At 40.8% G+C, this 16790-nt stretch overlaps 1 long non-coding RNA gene across 5 annotated transcripts in view; it reads right to left on the minus strand.

Moving 5' to 3' along the window:
- Positions 1 to 5072: 5072 nt before the first annotated feature.
- LOC106782272 (uncharacterized) overlaps positions 5073 to 16790 on the minus strand; it is a 63068-nt gene continuing 51350 nt past the window's right edge. For 3 of the 5 annotated variants that reach the window (XR_011429823.1, XR_011429825.1, XR_011429824.1), the window contains exons 3-4: positions 8224 to 8319; positions 5073 to 6087 (exon numbers count right to left, since the gene is read on the minus strand). This is a non-coding gene — a long non-coding RNA (uncharacterized lncRNA). Of the gene's footprint in view, positions 6099 to 8223; positions 8320 to 16379; positions 16536 to 16790 lie in introns of all 5 variants that reach the window. The other 2 variants (XR_001379236.3, XR_011429826.1) reach the window with 2 other exon arrangements.

The following is a 16790-nucleotide window of genomic DNA, read 5'->3' on the forward strand; positions in this document are numbered from 1 at the left end:
AGAGAACAGTTACCATTTGCTGAACAACTTTAGACTCATCAGAGAGCAGAGTGGAAGAAATACTTTAGAAGGTACTTACATTCTTTGCTTAGGTTTTTGATGGAATTGACAGTACTGAGAAATGGTCAAATTCAATCTGTTGAGTAGTTTTAAGAAAAAAATAAAAATTTCGATTACATATTGTTTTTTCCCAGGGTAAGGAGAATGAGGTAGCTTCTTGTTTTGTTGATGAGACAATTTTCTCACCAGCCTGCTCATACACAGCTTTCTATCTCTGATTACGAGCCCAGTTATTTTATAAATGGTTAAGTTAGAGATATTTTCAGAGAAGGAGTATTCCTTGCAAACTATCAGAAATTATTTGGACAAGTGTCTCTTCATTTCCTGTCTCAAATAATGGAAACAGTCCTAAGAATAGTTTAAGCCATCACTAGACATATATCGTTGCTTGGACAGAACATTCATAATTTGGTCTGGGAGTTGAATTGCTCACAAATATTTCACTGAACTCTTCAGAGAGGAGGTTTCTCCCCAAAACTTAGGCAACAGTTTGTGTCACATTATCTTGTTGGTATCCCTGCAACTCTAAGGAAACAGGAGTGAGGGACCAGAAGAGTAGTGAGGAAAGGGAGGTGGGAGAGCAACACAAGGACGCCTTACCAAGACAGTCTTCCCGTTTTGCCTGTATCAGGCCTCAGACAAAGCAGCCAAGTCATTCCCGCCTGCCCCAGAGTCCCTATGTATCCGTACTTCAGAACACTTTTTTTTCTCTCGGTGCTATGTCAATGACCCTTGGTACTACTCATAACACTGCCTACAGTGAGAATTTCCTTTCAAGACTGTCCTTTCATCCTTGAGTGGGGCTGTAATGTGGTGGCAATCCATTTTCCACTAGCATTAAGGTATTGTGAGAATTCATGTGTAAACTGGGCCTAAGTTGTCTCTTCTTCCATCACTTGATCATAGGGGACCACCCACTTTCTCTCTCCCAGCCCCGATGAGGCTCTAGATGTGACTGGAGGGAGGGCCATTGGTGCAACACCGACAGCTGACATGAGAGTTTTGAGATACATGTAGTTTATTCATGCCTTCTGGATTTGTTCAGGCTGGATCTCAATGCTTTATTTTCATCGTAAGTCTGCTGATGCACCCGCCCAAACGTATCCCTCATTGCATCGGATAATACCCTGCTGGGCAGTTCTAGTTGTGTAGTCACCTGATGTTCCCTGATCCGGCACCGTTTCTACTAGAATTTAATAAAATACCCAAAGCCAATTTTGATATGAGACCATTCTTGTCATTCCCCAATTCCTGGACCTCCTAAGTTGTGTTAGCTCTGTCCATTTCAAAGCCTGGTTCTCCAGCTTTTCTGCCAAACAATGAATACTTGAATCCCTCCAGCAAATTCCTTTTATTCAAGTTAAGCAGAGCCTGCTTTTGTTTCTTGTGACCAAAGAACTCTGATGCATAAAAATGGTGTACTAGTCAGACAAGTTAGATAATTACTTCCTCCATTCATGCAAACTGAATTATGTGTTTTTGCATAACATGTTATCATCATGGCATTATTTACTGATCTACTAGAGAAAAACATGAGAAACTGTTTTAGTTTCCATTGTGCCCAAGAGACAAAGAAAGTAACTTGGGTCTCTCAGCTTTACAGTAAAGCAAAGTAAAATGTCTCAACTCTATTTGAATCTAGCTTGATCCTAGACTTCCTTCTGTGGTTATTTCACATCCAATTCACACAACTGTTCAATGTTATGCATTGAACTAAGCTAAGAGTGAAACACTCCAGATATTATGCCAACTTCACATAAAAGAAAAATCAGCAGGGATTTTGCATGCTTTAATAAGACTTCTATTGTATTTTTTGTGCCTACTTAGATTCATTTAGGATGTTAAACCTGAAAAAACATCAATCCCATTCTTAGGCTCCTTTTTCCTCAAAAACAACTTCGTAGCAAGTGGTCCTCGAGACAGCCAGGTGGCTGGAGGACAGAGGCGGGAGAGAGACCTTTCACTGCAGCCCCTTTGAAGCTTTAAGATGCTGCATTATGTGAACAGATATCTCTTCAAAAAATAAAACAATAAGCTAGCAAGAAGGAAAGTAAATAATCCAATAAGCTGTGCGTGCATGTGTTAATTTATCTTCATAAGATGGAATAATAAACATCCATTAAAAATTATACTTTCAGGCAACACTAAACGATAATGTTTAGGGATGCACACTGAGTGGTAAAAATGTAAATAGAAATAAGGAAATGATTACCATAAAAGTCATCAGGGCAATAAATTTCAGCAGGGCAAGAGAAAAGCATTTCTGGGGTGGCTGAGACAGGTTGTGGCTGCAAGTGTCTACTTTATAATAGTTCATTTAGGCACTTTCCTGTATTTGTGTTACATTTAACAATATAAAATTCTTTAAGACAGCAAAATATTGTTTTTTTAAAGATTTTTTAATGGGATGGGAAAATGCTCATAAGAAAATTCAGTGGAAAAAAGGAAGATACACAATTCTGTATGCCGTATGATTCTAATTATGCACATGCATGTTGGATATTTGTAGAAATAGACATTAAAATAAATATACCAGAGCCAGCCCTGATGGCATAGTGGTTAAAGCTTGGTGTGCTCCGCTTTGGCAGTGCAGGTTCAACTCCTGGGTGCCAAACCACACCACTCGTCTGTCACTAGCCATGGTGTAGCAGCGGCTCACATAGAAGAACTAGGACTTACAACCAGAATATACAATACGTACTGCGATTTGGGGAGGGGTGAAAAAAGAGAGAAGGAGAGGAAGCTTGGCGCCAGAGGTTAGCTCAGGGCAAATCTCTCCCAGTAAAAAAAAAAAAAAAAAAGATGTTAAAAAAAACTAAAATAAACATATCAAATTTTAATTGTACCTTTCAGTTTTTTATTATGTTATATCACTGCCACCGTTTCTCAAACGTACAATCTAATAGTCTGTAAGATAAAAGTTTTATTGCAAAGGATGAGGTGATACACCTAACTCGTAGAGTAAATATTAACCCTTAACCCTCTTCAGTTCCTAGAAACACAGGCACTTAATACGTTACGATCATGAAATTTAGAGCTAGAAGAAATCGTAAGCGATGATCTTCTCACACACCTCTATTTTACAGAAGTAGAAATCCAGCAGCAGATAGTTAACTACTTGGCCAAGGTCCAGGATCCGTGGCGGCCCTGGGACAGGGTCCAGCTCAGCGCAGGGCTCCCCTCCCTCTCACACTGACCCGTGCCTTGTAGGCAGGGAGAATGCAAAGCCTTTCACCGACTTTCCAAAACATGCGTATGTGGGAATTATAATGAAGCAATATCACTAACGAAACATAAATTTGTAAGGCGACAACAATCTAACAAAGCAAATGTTAAAAACTAATATTGGAGAGATTTGATTGTTGAATTTTCTGAAGAAAGAAAGAAAGAAACAACTACACACCCTTGAACTTCTAGGAGGCCTGCTTGAATTCACTTATCTATGGTAGTAAAGGTAGCTGTGACTGCAGTAAAGTCGCCCTTACTGCTTCCCATGCTATAAAAACGATACAATGTACGTGGCAACGGCTTTAAATCATGCTTGCTTTGACAGGCTGTTTCTGAGTTCCACCTCATCTGCACTTTAGTCCCACTTCTGTGCCATGTAGACCCAAACAATTTGAACAAACACCACATGACCTCAACCTCCCAGAGAGATGGAAAAAAATTGAAAAATAAAAGAAGAGACAGATTACTCCTCCTGAGGTCTAGGTGCTACCTAATCCATTTCTATCATTTGACTACTTTTATTTTTTAAGTTAGTTTTTTAAACACTTCTAGTTTTAATTCTTTAATATGAATATTTGAACTTTCCTTCCCACATTTTCCCCCCTGAAAGATAATTTCCAAACTCCAACCTTCACTGAGTCCCTACTATGTGCCAGACACCATCCTCAGGGTTAGGCACACAGAAATAAGTAAAACATAGCCTCTTCCCTCAAGAAGCTAGTTGTTTAGTGGAGCAGCTAGACAAATAAGCTGAGACGGCAATAAGATGCGGCTGGTGCCAGAGTAAGGAAATCAGTGGATGCTCTGCCAATGGCACTTTTTACCCCAGGAGCAGCTATCAGCTAATACTTAACACAAGTGTCTGGGTCTACGTTTCTCTCCCTCTCCACAACATCTTACATGCCCAGGATGAACCCAAATGAAGCCCTACAGATCCCAATCCCAATTCATGTCAAGCTTCTATGAGCAAACAGCTTTTCTATCTGAATGTGCAAAACAAACACTAAGGACCATTTACTACACAAGTTCCTCAGACATATTTCAAAGACTAGAGTATAAAAAATACTCCTGATGTATTTCTACCTCTCCATGATGTGGTCAGAGAATTAATTCCATGAAGAAGGGGACTATGGAAGACATTGCAATTGACGAACCATCCTCCTCGCCTCCCCTTATAAACAGAATCTCAATTTTATTGGGGGCAGCAATGTGTACAGCTCATAATACTTGGTGAGATAATCATTTTCCCAGACTCCTTTGCTGTTGAGGACACCAGCATAGCACATTCCTGCCAACGAGATTTTTCTGGGAATCTGCTAGGAGGCTTCTGAGAGTTTTTGAATGTTTCTAAAAGGGACGAGAATAAGAAGAGATTCCTTTGCCACTTCTTTGTGATTTGAAAGCAGATGAGATGTTGGGAGCTATGGCAACCATGGGACAATGAGGCAACACAAATAAAGACAAAAGCCAGCATGCTAAGAACACAGAGAAGAATGAAACCATGCCCTTGGTAACATTTTAGAGGGACTGGACTATGGACTGCCCGTCCTAAATTTCTGTTAGATAAACATTACTTGTCCCTGCGGTTTAAGCCACGTTTAAGTGCCTATTATGGTACTTGCTGCTGAAAGCATTGCTAGCGGAGATCAGTGTGTGTCCTGTTCATCTCTCCAGCCTTAGTACCAAGACCAGTGGCTGACACGTAGTAAGCGGCCAAAGAATATTTGTTGAAAGAATAAAAAGATGAGTGGATTTTAGTTCAGATACAAAGCATCAGACCTAACTTGTGAGTGGTAAAGATATTTTATTTATTTTATACTGAATTTTTATTGAGTATAATTTCTCTGAAAACAAAATGTGCCATGCATATTTTTTTGCCTTATACCGCTTTTTTCTTGCTAACCAAACCCCAGATTTCTTGACCCTTGAACACAGTATCTAAGGGAGGATAGACCCCTCTCCAGTCCCAGAAAATAAATGTTGATTAGCCCATGCCAATCATGGTGGTCTCATACCAATTGCATGATGGGGTGTCTTATGCCTGGGCATGAGAGACAATTGTGGCCAATGGGGCTAATTCTGCTGGGTACTTTGAAGAAAGGTATTTTTCACTAAGAAAAGGTGGTAAGTGGAAGGAAATGATCCTCTTCTCAGGTCTTCATATGATGTCACGACCTCCATCAGCCATCTTGCAAAACAAAGGATAAAGCTTGAGGACTAAGCCACCACACTGAGAATGGGAGCATGGAGAGATGGAAAGAACTTGCGTCCTTCATGACACGGTTTAGCCAGTCTAGGAACCAAACTATCCCCAGACTCCCGGCCATCTGATAAAGATACCATTGATAGAGAATCATTGAGAAAGGGGGATTTCACCCTTATTCAAATGGGACGTTAAAATTTTTAATAAGGAATATGCGTTAATGTATTACTTGTTTACAAGTTCATAATCAATAAAAAGAATTAATGGAAAATCTATTAAACAGTCATAGTTTTTGTTCTTTTGTCCACATCACCCAGCAACTGGTCCTGTTCTTGCTTAAAGTTTCTGAAGAACCAGACCAGTGATGCACAGCAAACAAGGAAAGTCCCTCCTGAGCTCTGACTCTCAATCTCTTCCGTGAACACTGTTCCCTCTGACTTCTCATCATGTGTTTCTTCATCTTGCTCAGGCTTTTCTGCAAGTTGTCACAGCACCGAAAATCTCTCTTCACTTCCAGGCAAACCATCGAACCTTTCGATCTTGTCATTAGCTGCTAGGCCTCCCTCCTGTGGTCGTGGCTGGTTGAGGAAGGACCTCTGTTGAATAACTGATTTATGTTATTTACTTTAATAGCATTCCTGAAAAGTATTGATAAAGGTACAGAGCTTCCTTCAAATGTTGGAAAGTTTAAGCAACAAAGCAACGTTAAGTTGTGACATTTATAAAACATGGCATTTATTGTTTGTTGATTTATTCATTCACATTTCACACATTCTCCCTTGGTGCTAAAAACAAAGAGCTAAGCAGGCATAAGAAAGATCAAAAACCCTCACACGCTAGGCAGAGGCAAGGACCTGAACAAAACAGAAGCTAAAAGAAAAGAATGACAAATTAAGCTTTATGAAATGGAAGGAGGGAAGGAAGAAAGGAAAGAAGCCCTAGCTCATAGAGTCTTCTACGATTTAGATTTTCTCTCAAGTAAGATATTAGAGAATCACAGGTTAACCTTCTAAACGCAATAATTTTCAAATAACTTAGAAGTAGTATGGTCTTGTTTATTCTAAGATGTGCTGTCATTAACTTAAAAATATGCCTTTGAAGACAAAAGCCATAAGGATGCTGTGATTTTTTCCTACAGTAAACCATTTTTCCTATTTATTTTCATTGACCCTATTGAAAACCTTGTTTTTTATTACCTTGTTTAAAATCTAAACCCTCAATAGGATAGCAAAGCATATTTTAATGAAGTTGAAACCTGTTGCAACTCTGAACAAGTCGAAGACCAAAAACAAGACTTTAACCTGTCAGCCAGGCAATTTTCTAAACCTGTCGCTAAACTGTGAATCCAGCGATCCCAAAGGTCAGCAGAAGTGAAGGCATTGCACAAGTTGATACCAGTACCACGTCCTCCGCCAAGAACGCTTGGTGAAATAAAGGGTTCCATTGTTTCAATCGATCGACCTAGTGACTTAGTCAGGCCTTCGTTATACTCATTTAGTCGAAGAGACAGAATAGAGTCAAATAACTGTTTTAAGGTAGAAGCACTTCAAAGTAGTGCTTAAGGGCTCCGAAGTTTGATAGATCTGGGTTTGAATCTTAGCTCAATCAGCTGTGAGATTTTATTAAGTCCATTTAACTTCTCTATAACTCAACTTCTCCATTTGTGAGATGGGGATAGTAACAGCTCAAATGCAGCAGACTGCTAGCTGTCTCTCAGGACCCACTCTCCTCTTCTTCCTCAGCAGCAGAATCTTAATTTTTAGCTAGGCACACAAATGACTGCAAAAGAATCTCTTTTATAACTAGGCTGGTCATCTAAGTTCTGGACATATGTGGAAATGGTACGTGCTGCTTCTGGGAAGTGTCTTTAAAGAAAGGGGTGTGGCCTCCCCACTCTTCCTTCTTCCTACAGTTGGAATATGGACATGATGGCAGGAGCTCTAACAGCCTTCTGTGTTCATCAGGTAACCTTGGGAATGAAAGCTACATAAGCCGGAAGTACAAGACAGAAAGAGCTTGAGTCCGTGCCACCATGCCATACCAGTCCTGGACTGACTACTTCCGGACTTCCTCAACAGGAAAGAAAAATAAACCACTTGCCTTAAGCCATTGTTTTGGGGGTATTTAGTTCTTCTCTTTCTGTCAACACTAATCTTAATTGATAATACACCACAAAGAAAGGTTTTGAGAATTAAATGAGACCATGTGCCAGCTATATAGCAAGTGAACAACAAATGCTGCCTATTATTATTATTATTCAGAGATAATACTATGGGCTGCCAGTCCTGGTGGTCTAATGGTTAAGATTTGGCGCTCTCACCACTCCGGCCTGGCCCCGTTTTCTGGTCAGGGACCCACACTACCCATCTGTCGGTTCTCATACTGTGGTGACTGTGTGTTGCTGTGATGCTGAAAGCTGTGCCACCGGGATTTCAAACATCAGCAGGGTCACCCACGGTGGACAGGTTTCAGCAGAGCTTCCAGACTAAGACAGACCAGAAAGAAGGACCTAGCCACCCACTTCCGAAAAATTGCTCATGAAAACCCTATAAATAGCAGTGGAGCATTGGCTGGTACGTCGCTGGAAAGGGAGAGGATGGAGCAAAAAGCCCAGGCAGGGTTCCACTCCGCTGGACACAGGGGCGCTAGGGGTCAGAATCCACTCCACGGCACTAACAACAACATTACAGGCCAAATATTCAGAAGAACAAAATACATCTAGCAAAGCTTACCTTTTAGACCAGTGGCATTAAGGAATTATAAAGACATCTATCAAAGGATAAACTCTCTCCTGGGAAGCAACTTGCGATGTTATTAGAATAAATTACCTGCAATAAAGAAAAGAGGTCAAACAGACCTGCAATAACTCCTAATCCCCATGGTAACCACATAGTTTCTTACATCAAGTGTTACCCAATGTTCTTGGTCTGAAGGACCCTGAATTTTAAGGAGAAATTTAAAGTGGAAACTAAAAGCATGTCCATGTAGTACCCCGGAAAGCAGACCCTTCGAATGGCGATGGATGTGCTGCCCGATAACCTCAAATAGCAACAGGAGCACTATGCAAAGAAGCGGCAATTTTGGAAACAGAAATAAACTCCAAAAGCTCAAAAGAAGGACCATTACTGAAAAAAATATAGATACATTATAATAAATTAAAAATAATAAATATATATATATGTTTCTGCATCAGAAATTGTCAAGAATCATTTGAAATTACATAAGGTGTATCATAGATATTGACGGAAATTTTGAAAATTCAGGGGCAGCCTCGCTCTACGCTAATCATAGACTAGGTCCAAAATATCATCGTAAAAGCTTTCTATTAATGCAACCAGTAGTCTTTCAAAGATTCTGTTGACACGATGTTCATCTCTTTTCCATTACTCTTCTGCTGCCAGAACACATCTTAGATCGCTATTTTGCTTTCTCTAATAATTATAATACCAATTCTGTTGGTTTTACTTACTTTTCTAGTTACCTGTACCTAAACTCACAGCCTAGGTATCTTCAGACCCTGGCAGAAAAGGCAGGAATACATTTTATAATTGCTAAGTATAAAATTAGCATTTTAGGCATCCCCATGGCAAAGAAAGAACTAGCGATGGAGTCCACCAGTGGTAGAGGACAATGGCCATACTCCACCTCACCAGGATTCATACGTTTTTGGGATTGAGGCAAGAAAAAAAGGGAGATGTACGTACTAGAATCAAAATTTTACAAGTAAATAAATGTAACGCTCAGAGGTGTTAACTTGACAAAGGTCACACAGCTTGTAGGCAGCCCAACCAGGATTCGATTCTAGATCGCTCCAACTCTATAGCTAGGGCTCCTTCCAGCGAGCCATTCAGCCTCCACCATGTGCTAACAACAGAGAGCAGGAAAGCAGGGCTTTGCCCTTAATGCTTGCAATAGTAATGCAATAATCATGAATGTGCCTGGGAAGTTGCAGAAAAGATAAAAATGGGACTCAACATTGAGAAATACTTATTAAGAGATTTCAGATGAAGGAAAAGGTACTCTTGTGGACTGATATATTTTGGGACTCAGTATCTTTCAGATTTTAGAAAGAAAATAGAAGGAAATACATGTGCCATATATTATGACACACTTCCAGCAGGATCTGGAGAGAACCCCGTTATCAAACCCATTCATATTTCTGTAGTGAAGTGTATGAATATTCACACCAAGAGGGATAAATAAAGACTATAAAAGTCATACGTCAGTTCAGCAGTTTTCATTGCTAAATGAGTTCAAGTCAGGTCAGGTTTTGAGTTTCTAAACTACTTCCTATTTTCATAGCTTTTTGGATTTCGTAATTGCAGGTAAGGGACATGGACCTGGACTATATCCTGTCTCACCAGGTGGGGGAAATGCTAATGCTAGACTGACTGACTGATTTACCAGAACTGACTTTCCACTAACAGAGAGAAGACACCATATATGCCAACTCTGTCCCATATACTTGGCACAAGCTTGTTTCCTGCTTTGTGACTCAGTTACAGTGCAATATGTGACTCAATTGAATAAAAAAGTAGGCCATGGAAATGAAATACAGGTCAGTCTACTAAAATCCAGGTAAGCTATGAAGCAATTCATGCGTGACTGTTCTAATTTAATGCTAAAACTACAGTTGACTTCCAAATTTTATACTTTACTTGCAAATAAACAATTCAGAAAATTAGGAGGTACTACACATAGATTATTAGTCCTTGAAATTCAGTCATCAATGTACCATTAAGGTCCATCTTGTTCGCATCAAAGACATTTGTTACCATACCTTACTTTGACAAATGGATTTGAAATAAACATTCAATACATTAAAATTCAGCAAACAATCACTTTGACCCTGTGACTGCATAAACCCATGGAGTGATTCAATGTGTCATCGTCTGTCATCTGTTGAAGAGCCTCTATCTCTGGATTTTGAAACTACAGATAAATTTGCAAGTAAGCATACAGTTATCAAACAAAAATCAACCACCGGATCCCTTACGTCATTAGGCTTTAGTATTACATTGATATTTTTCTTTCCTCTTCTGTGTCCATCTCTTCTTATCTTCAGTCATCCTTGATTCTACAGCTGGGAATATCTTCCCATTAGATGTTCATGTGATTCTTATTTTTAAATGTTGAAGTTTGTTGCCCTTGGTCTTCAAGGGATTCATCAATTAATAAATCTAAACACTAAAAAAAATAGTAAAACTAAAAATGAAACTAGACATCTGAAAAAAATTTTGACATGACTGTTTCCCTTAATGAACTTGAGACTTGTGTTTATGCGACAATGGTTATCCTTCTTCTGAGTTCTCGCCTTGTAAACAAGTGGTAGAGTGACCACTTAATTAGACCATGTGCTGTAGGGAATGTGCACAGTTTTAAAACTGAGCGAGCAAAGACAAAACCAGCACGTAATTTTTCAATTATTGCACAGAACGTAATGTCTGGCTTATCATAGCCTAACATAAAATACATGAACATTATTATTTTATCAGCTCTCAATTCAGGTTTTTTTTCCCCAATCTCATTCTTTCAGAAGCACATGTAGCATCAGAAAGAGGCAACCATCCTTCTGGGTAGAAATGCACAAAAATAGCTAATTACATCAAAAACAGAAAACACACAAAACACCTGTAAAAAGGGTAGATGACAGGTGGCTAAATGCCATAACTGTTTCACAAGTGTGACCATTAACCACCAAAATTATTTTGTTCTTAAACAAACATAGTTTGGAAACAAATAGCATGTATGTTAGAAACTGCCCCTTGACTGCAGGAATTGCAGAATAATCAGATGTGCCTTCCCTTCACCGCCTCCCCTGCAGTAACTCGTGAATGGTTCAGATCCTGCTCATCTGCTTTGTGGCCCCACCAGGCCCTTGTTGCCTTTTCCACTATCTGTATGCAAAATGGGTTTCAAAGAACCTTCAAGCTAGTTTTCAGCTAAGAGGTAACTAAAATTTACCTGCATGGGTATTTTATGGAGCATCCAGAGACAAACTGTTAGACCAATGGGAATCTTACAATAAAATTTACTGATCCAATTTTCTGATTATTTACATGAAATCATTGATGGCCAAAGAGTACTGATTTGTCCAAGGGCACACACTCTTTTTGTGGCAGAGCCCAGACAGAACCCAGGCCGTCCAGCTCACTCTCCCGTGCTCTTTCCCCACGGGCTCCCTCCATTTGTGTTTCACGTATGGGATCACATCACTGGGGTAGAAGCTTTTGGTAAACAGGCGCAAAGTCCTTTGTCTTCCAGTGGGCTCCTCAATTTCCTCATCACCATCCTACATTTATGATTTTGTAGGATTTTACATCATATTTTCTCCAGAGCATTTCAGGAGCTATACTGCAAATTTAAACTATTGTTTCTCCTATTTATTTGCAGTTAACTAACAATTTTTATAGTTATGAGGATAAGAAGTCCAGAAACCCTATCCGTGGTGTAAGTGGGATCACCACCTATCTGCTGAAAAGGTTCTGGTAGGAGAAAGAGATGATAATGAACAAATCAGTAGCCTGTGGAGTGGATAGCTCTCACCAGGAGACTCCGGCTACAACGCAGATGAGGCTGGCTCTGGGGTCAAATGCCAGAGCTCTGGGCACTGTCACCAAGACCATCTCCAGGACAAGCTTCAGGTACGCAAAAGGGACAACAGGAAGTGCTTTCTCTTTGGGGTAGAAAAGGACTATAAGTTGAGTATTCCCCAAAATTATATTATTTGTATTAGTTAAAAGAACACAATAGTAATATAGTGTGAAATAGCATAACGGTCAGAAAACAAACATTTGCTTCTACGTTTACTCAGAGTTGCTACTCCTTGGACAGTGAGGGCGACACCATAATACCACTACAGCGGAAGATCCAGGGCAATGGATTCGCGTCAATGCCCATGGAAGCGGGTTCAGACACAGAGGGAGTCACATGACTCCTTTAGAAGACAGAATCGGCTTTAAGAATTATCAGGAAACAACCACAAAGGAAGGGTCCAGGATATTTACTTTATTTCACTGTTTATTACATGCTTTCTCAGGTGTTGTACACAATATGATGTTTATAAATGAAATCTCACTTAGACCCCTATGTTCATTGCAGCATTATACACAATAGCCAAGACATGGAAACAACCTAGCTGCCCATCAAGGGACGAATGGATAAAGAAGATGTGGCATTTATACACGATGGACTACTACTCAGCCATAAGAAATGATGAAATCCGGCCATTTGTGACAACATGGATGGACCTTGAGGGTATTATGCTGAGTGAAATAAGTCAGAGGGAGAAAGTCAGATACGATATGATCTCAATCATAAGTAGAAGATAAAAACGACAAAAAAAAAAAACACATAGCATTGGAGATTGGATTGGTGGTCACCGTAGGGGAAGGGGGGAGGGCAAAACGGGTGATTAGGCTCACATGTGAGGGGAGGGACTATAATTAGTTTTCGGGTGGTGAACATGATGTAATCTACACAGAATTCGAAATGGGATGTATATCCGAAAATAATAAAAAATAAATAAATAAAATAAAATAAAATTCGTGATTAGCAAAGCAAAAAAAAAAATAAATTAAATAAATGAAATCTCATGTCAATCTGCAATAAGGCCCCTCAGAACAGGGCCAAGACATCCTACCTGCTAGAGAGTTCTGTCTCAAGTTTTAGTGACCACCTGCTCCTAGCAGAATCATGCTTTGTCATCATTCTCAAGTTTCCAAGCCATGATTATAAAAATAGTAGAAATAAATTCGATATAAAAAAGATAGAATTTTACCTATAGGCTTTTAATTTGGTTTATAAAGTACACAGAGGCCTAGGAGACATATTAACAATGGACATTCATATAAAAAATTATTCATATTCAAACCCTGTACCTTCTCAAAACTGTGACAGCAGATGCATTTCCTCTAGAAGGACACCACCTTCGGCCTTTGTTTCACCTTGAGTTAACCAATGAGGAACTTTAAGGTATTATATGCAAAAGTATTTTGAAAAATATAACAGGTATAATCTTAGTTATTATCTGTATTTATCTACATCCAACTTGCCTCAAGAAGAAAAGATGTGAGACAACTCCTAACTTTAAAAATATAAAAACAAAATGATTACATCAGAAGCCTTGGAAGAGATTGCAGCAAATGACTCTGAGCTTCCTGGCAGCCAAAGCAAAAGAGAAATTTAAGGTGATGTTTTCTTTCTTTCCTTTGGTCTGATAAGAGAAACTCTATAAGTTTACACGAAAAGACAGGTTTTCCTTTTCCTGGTATTATCTCATAGGGGGAATTACATATGAATGCCAAAATAACAGACCCTGAATACTGCAATGAAGAAAACTGTCATTTGTGGTTGGTGCAGATGCTCCAGAGGGTTCTTCAAATTAGAATTTCTTAAGGTGGAAAAAGATAAGAAAGCAAAATTAATTCACGAGCGTAATTGTTTGCCTCAGAGAACTAAATTATTGGAATTGAGCATTTCACCACCTCCTGTTCTAACTTGACTCAAGGATTTTGCTTGGAAAAACTAGAGCAGCATCTTTTTTTTTTCTTAAAGATGGGCACCTGAGCTAGCATCTGTTGCCAATCTTCTTTCCCTCCCCTATCTTCTTCTTCCCAAAGCTCCCCGACACACAGTTGCATATTCTAGTTGTAGGTCCTTCTGGTTGTGCTGTGTGGGACGCTGCCTCAGCATGGCCTGATGAGTAGTGCCATGTCCGCGCCCAGGATTCCAACTGGCGAAACCCTGGGCCGCCGAAGCCGAGGGCACCAACTTAACCACTCGGCCAGGGTCAGCCCATATAGCAGCATTTCTGACAATGTGACATGAAGATCCCCTGCATCAGATACTTCGAGGCTCCTTTTCAAAAGTGGAGATACCTGGACCACACTCTACACTATTGAGTCAGAATTTCAGGTGTGGATCTCCGGAATCTGGACTGTAAATAAGTTATCCCTGTGAATTGTGTACATGTGGTGCCGGGTATTAATGATCTCTCAGGATCAAACTCATCCTGCTCTATTTAACCTTGTGATGCTGAAGCTGGATCTCTGTAACCCCATTTCTTCTTCGCCATAGGCTCGCTGCTAGGTTCTGCCCACGGTGGGGCCCTAGGGGGAGACAGGAAACCAGGAGGGAGGAGACGGACCCCGCTGCTTCCAGTCTGCTTGCTGATCCTGTCAGGGTCCCCCAGCTGTCTCTCTTCACCTTAGCAGTTCTAACTCTCTGGTGGCAGTTGGTTCCAGTTTCCACTTTGTTTGCATCTCCCAGAAGCAGCCCCATGGCACTCCGGGGGCACCGGCATCTCTGACTGCTGGGATCCAGGTTCCCTGGGCTCTCCATGGACTTCCTGAGGCACCGGCACCATCCAGGCAGCTGCCTCCCCTCTGGGGCCTGGATTCCTCCTCCAGGCTTCTGGGTGCCAACCACCCCAGCCTTCTCCCCTGGCCCCACTGGCCCAGTGTGGGTAATTGCTTCCTGCAGTTGCTCTCTGGGTTAGGTGTGTTCTCTTTGCCCTTTCAGTCCTCCAATCCCTGTATCACCAATTCCCTGTATTAATTCTCTCTTACAATCATTGGTGTGCTTCTTTTTTCCTGACTAGGACTCGGACACACACAAATGTTAGAGTTTGAGTTCTAGTGCCTTGGTGTGTGAAGGAGATAAGTATCCCTTAGCCAAGGGATCTCTCAATTACCAATTGTTGAAGTCCTTAAAAGACTGGTACTGAGAGCTTCGACTATGATATTTTATTGCCTTAAGAAATTTCCAGAAGCTTTGGGTTACAGACGAGCACATGACAAAGCTGAAATTCTGGTATTGAAAATTAAAACTTCTTACGTAATCTTTCCCACATTCAGAGCTAACCGAGCTCTACGTGGCGGTGGCCCACTCACGAGCCTGCCAGCAGAACAGAAATTGTTCTCAGGAAAGATCTGTATTCTTCATAAGGACTTCCACAGAAAGCATTACTCACATTCTCTGCAAGGCAAAGACCAAACCTTGGCCTTATATTTAAAGCCATCCATGATGCTGCAGCTACACAACTCAAACTCTCTTCCACCATCCTCGTTAGGGTGTCGCTTCTGCCCCAACTGGTTGCTGTTGCTGCCACGCCTTCTACTGTGTGTGGATTCCCGCCTCCTGACCTTGGCTTACATGGTTTTCTCTGCCTAGGAGTCCTCACTGAATCTACAGATGCCTAAAGCAGTACACATCATGGGAACTCAACACGTGTTGAAACTGGCTCCCATTGCCCTCCTTCTATGTCAAGCCTTCTTTAAGATTTTTCTGTTTTGAACTGCCCATAGTAGTTACTTTATGTACACATTTTGTACACAGCAAATGTTATCTTGCGAATTGCTTATATATATGTCCAATCTTCCTTCCTAGAATATAAATTCTTTATGAACAAGCCATATATCATATATCCTTATATCCCCACAGTGCCTCACAGACCTTGCATAGAATAGTGACCAATAAATGTTTGTTGAGTGAATAAATAACCTATGAATGGTTATCTACTTTTTTGAGTCATTCCTTTCTCCTCAACTATATTATAGATACCTCCAATTCTTTTGCAAATTCAGAAGACATCAAAAATATCCAATATGCGTTATACTATGTCCACAGTGTTATAAGTTCTTCATTTGTCTAGATCTGCATAATATGTTCCATACATTAACTATTTAAATTTTGGTGCCAATTCTTTGGAACCATTTTCCATTTTAACCAAGGAAACTCAGGCTCCCGGAACTTAAGTGACCTTGTCCAAGGTCACATAGTAAGACAGTGATATTCCTGGAATCTGACAAGGGCTCTTTTCACAGACAGGGCAGGATCTCTCGGAAAGCCAGTGCTCAGACAGTGATGATGACCATGACGAGCTCACCTGACAGGCAGATTGCTCGTCTTCCCCTGCAGAGACTCGCTCCGACACCAGGAGCAACCTGGAAGGAGTGACTCACAGTTCCCAGCAGCAGTGCCAGTTCATGTGCTGGGCTTCTGATCACAAGTCGAATGAGCAGGCCAGGGAGTCGGATTTCTGCTGGATTTAGAAAAGCATCTCTGAGTGCATGACAGGAGCCCAATGGGTTGGTGACACTACTGCAGCTCTTGGAGGATCCCCACCCAGCCACCTGCCCCAGCCAGGAGCATGGCTTTGGGAGGAAGAAGGCAGGCAGCAGAGAGGTAAGTGCAGCTTCCCCAGCTCCCCATCTTCAAACTAGCGTGGTCACTGGGTGACCCGGTCCTGTACATTGGTCATAAAGTCTAGGGAGCCACTGAAAGTCTTACTGGCCCA

The sequence above is a fragment of the Equus caballus genome, chromosome 20, assembly GCF_041296265.1.
Source record: "Equus caballus isolate H_3958 breed thoroughbred chromosome 20, TB-T2T, whole genome shotgun sequence".
NCBI classification, from domain to species: Eukaryota; Metazoa; Chordata; class Mammalia; order Perissodactyla; family Equidae; genus Equus; species Equus caballus.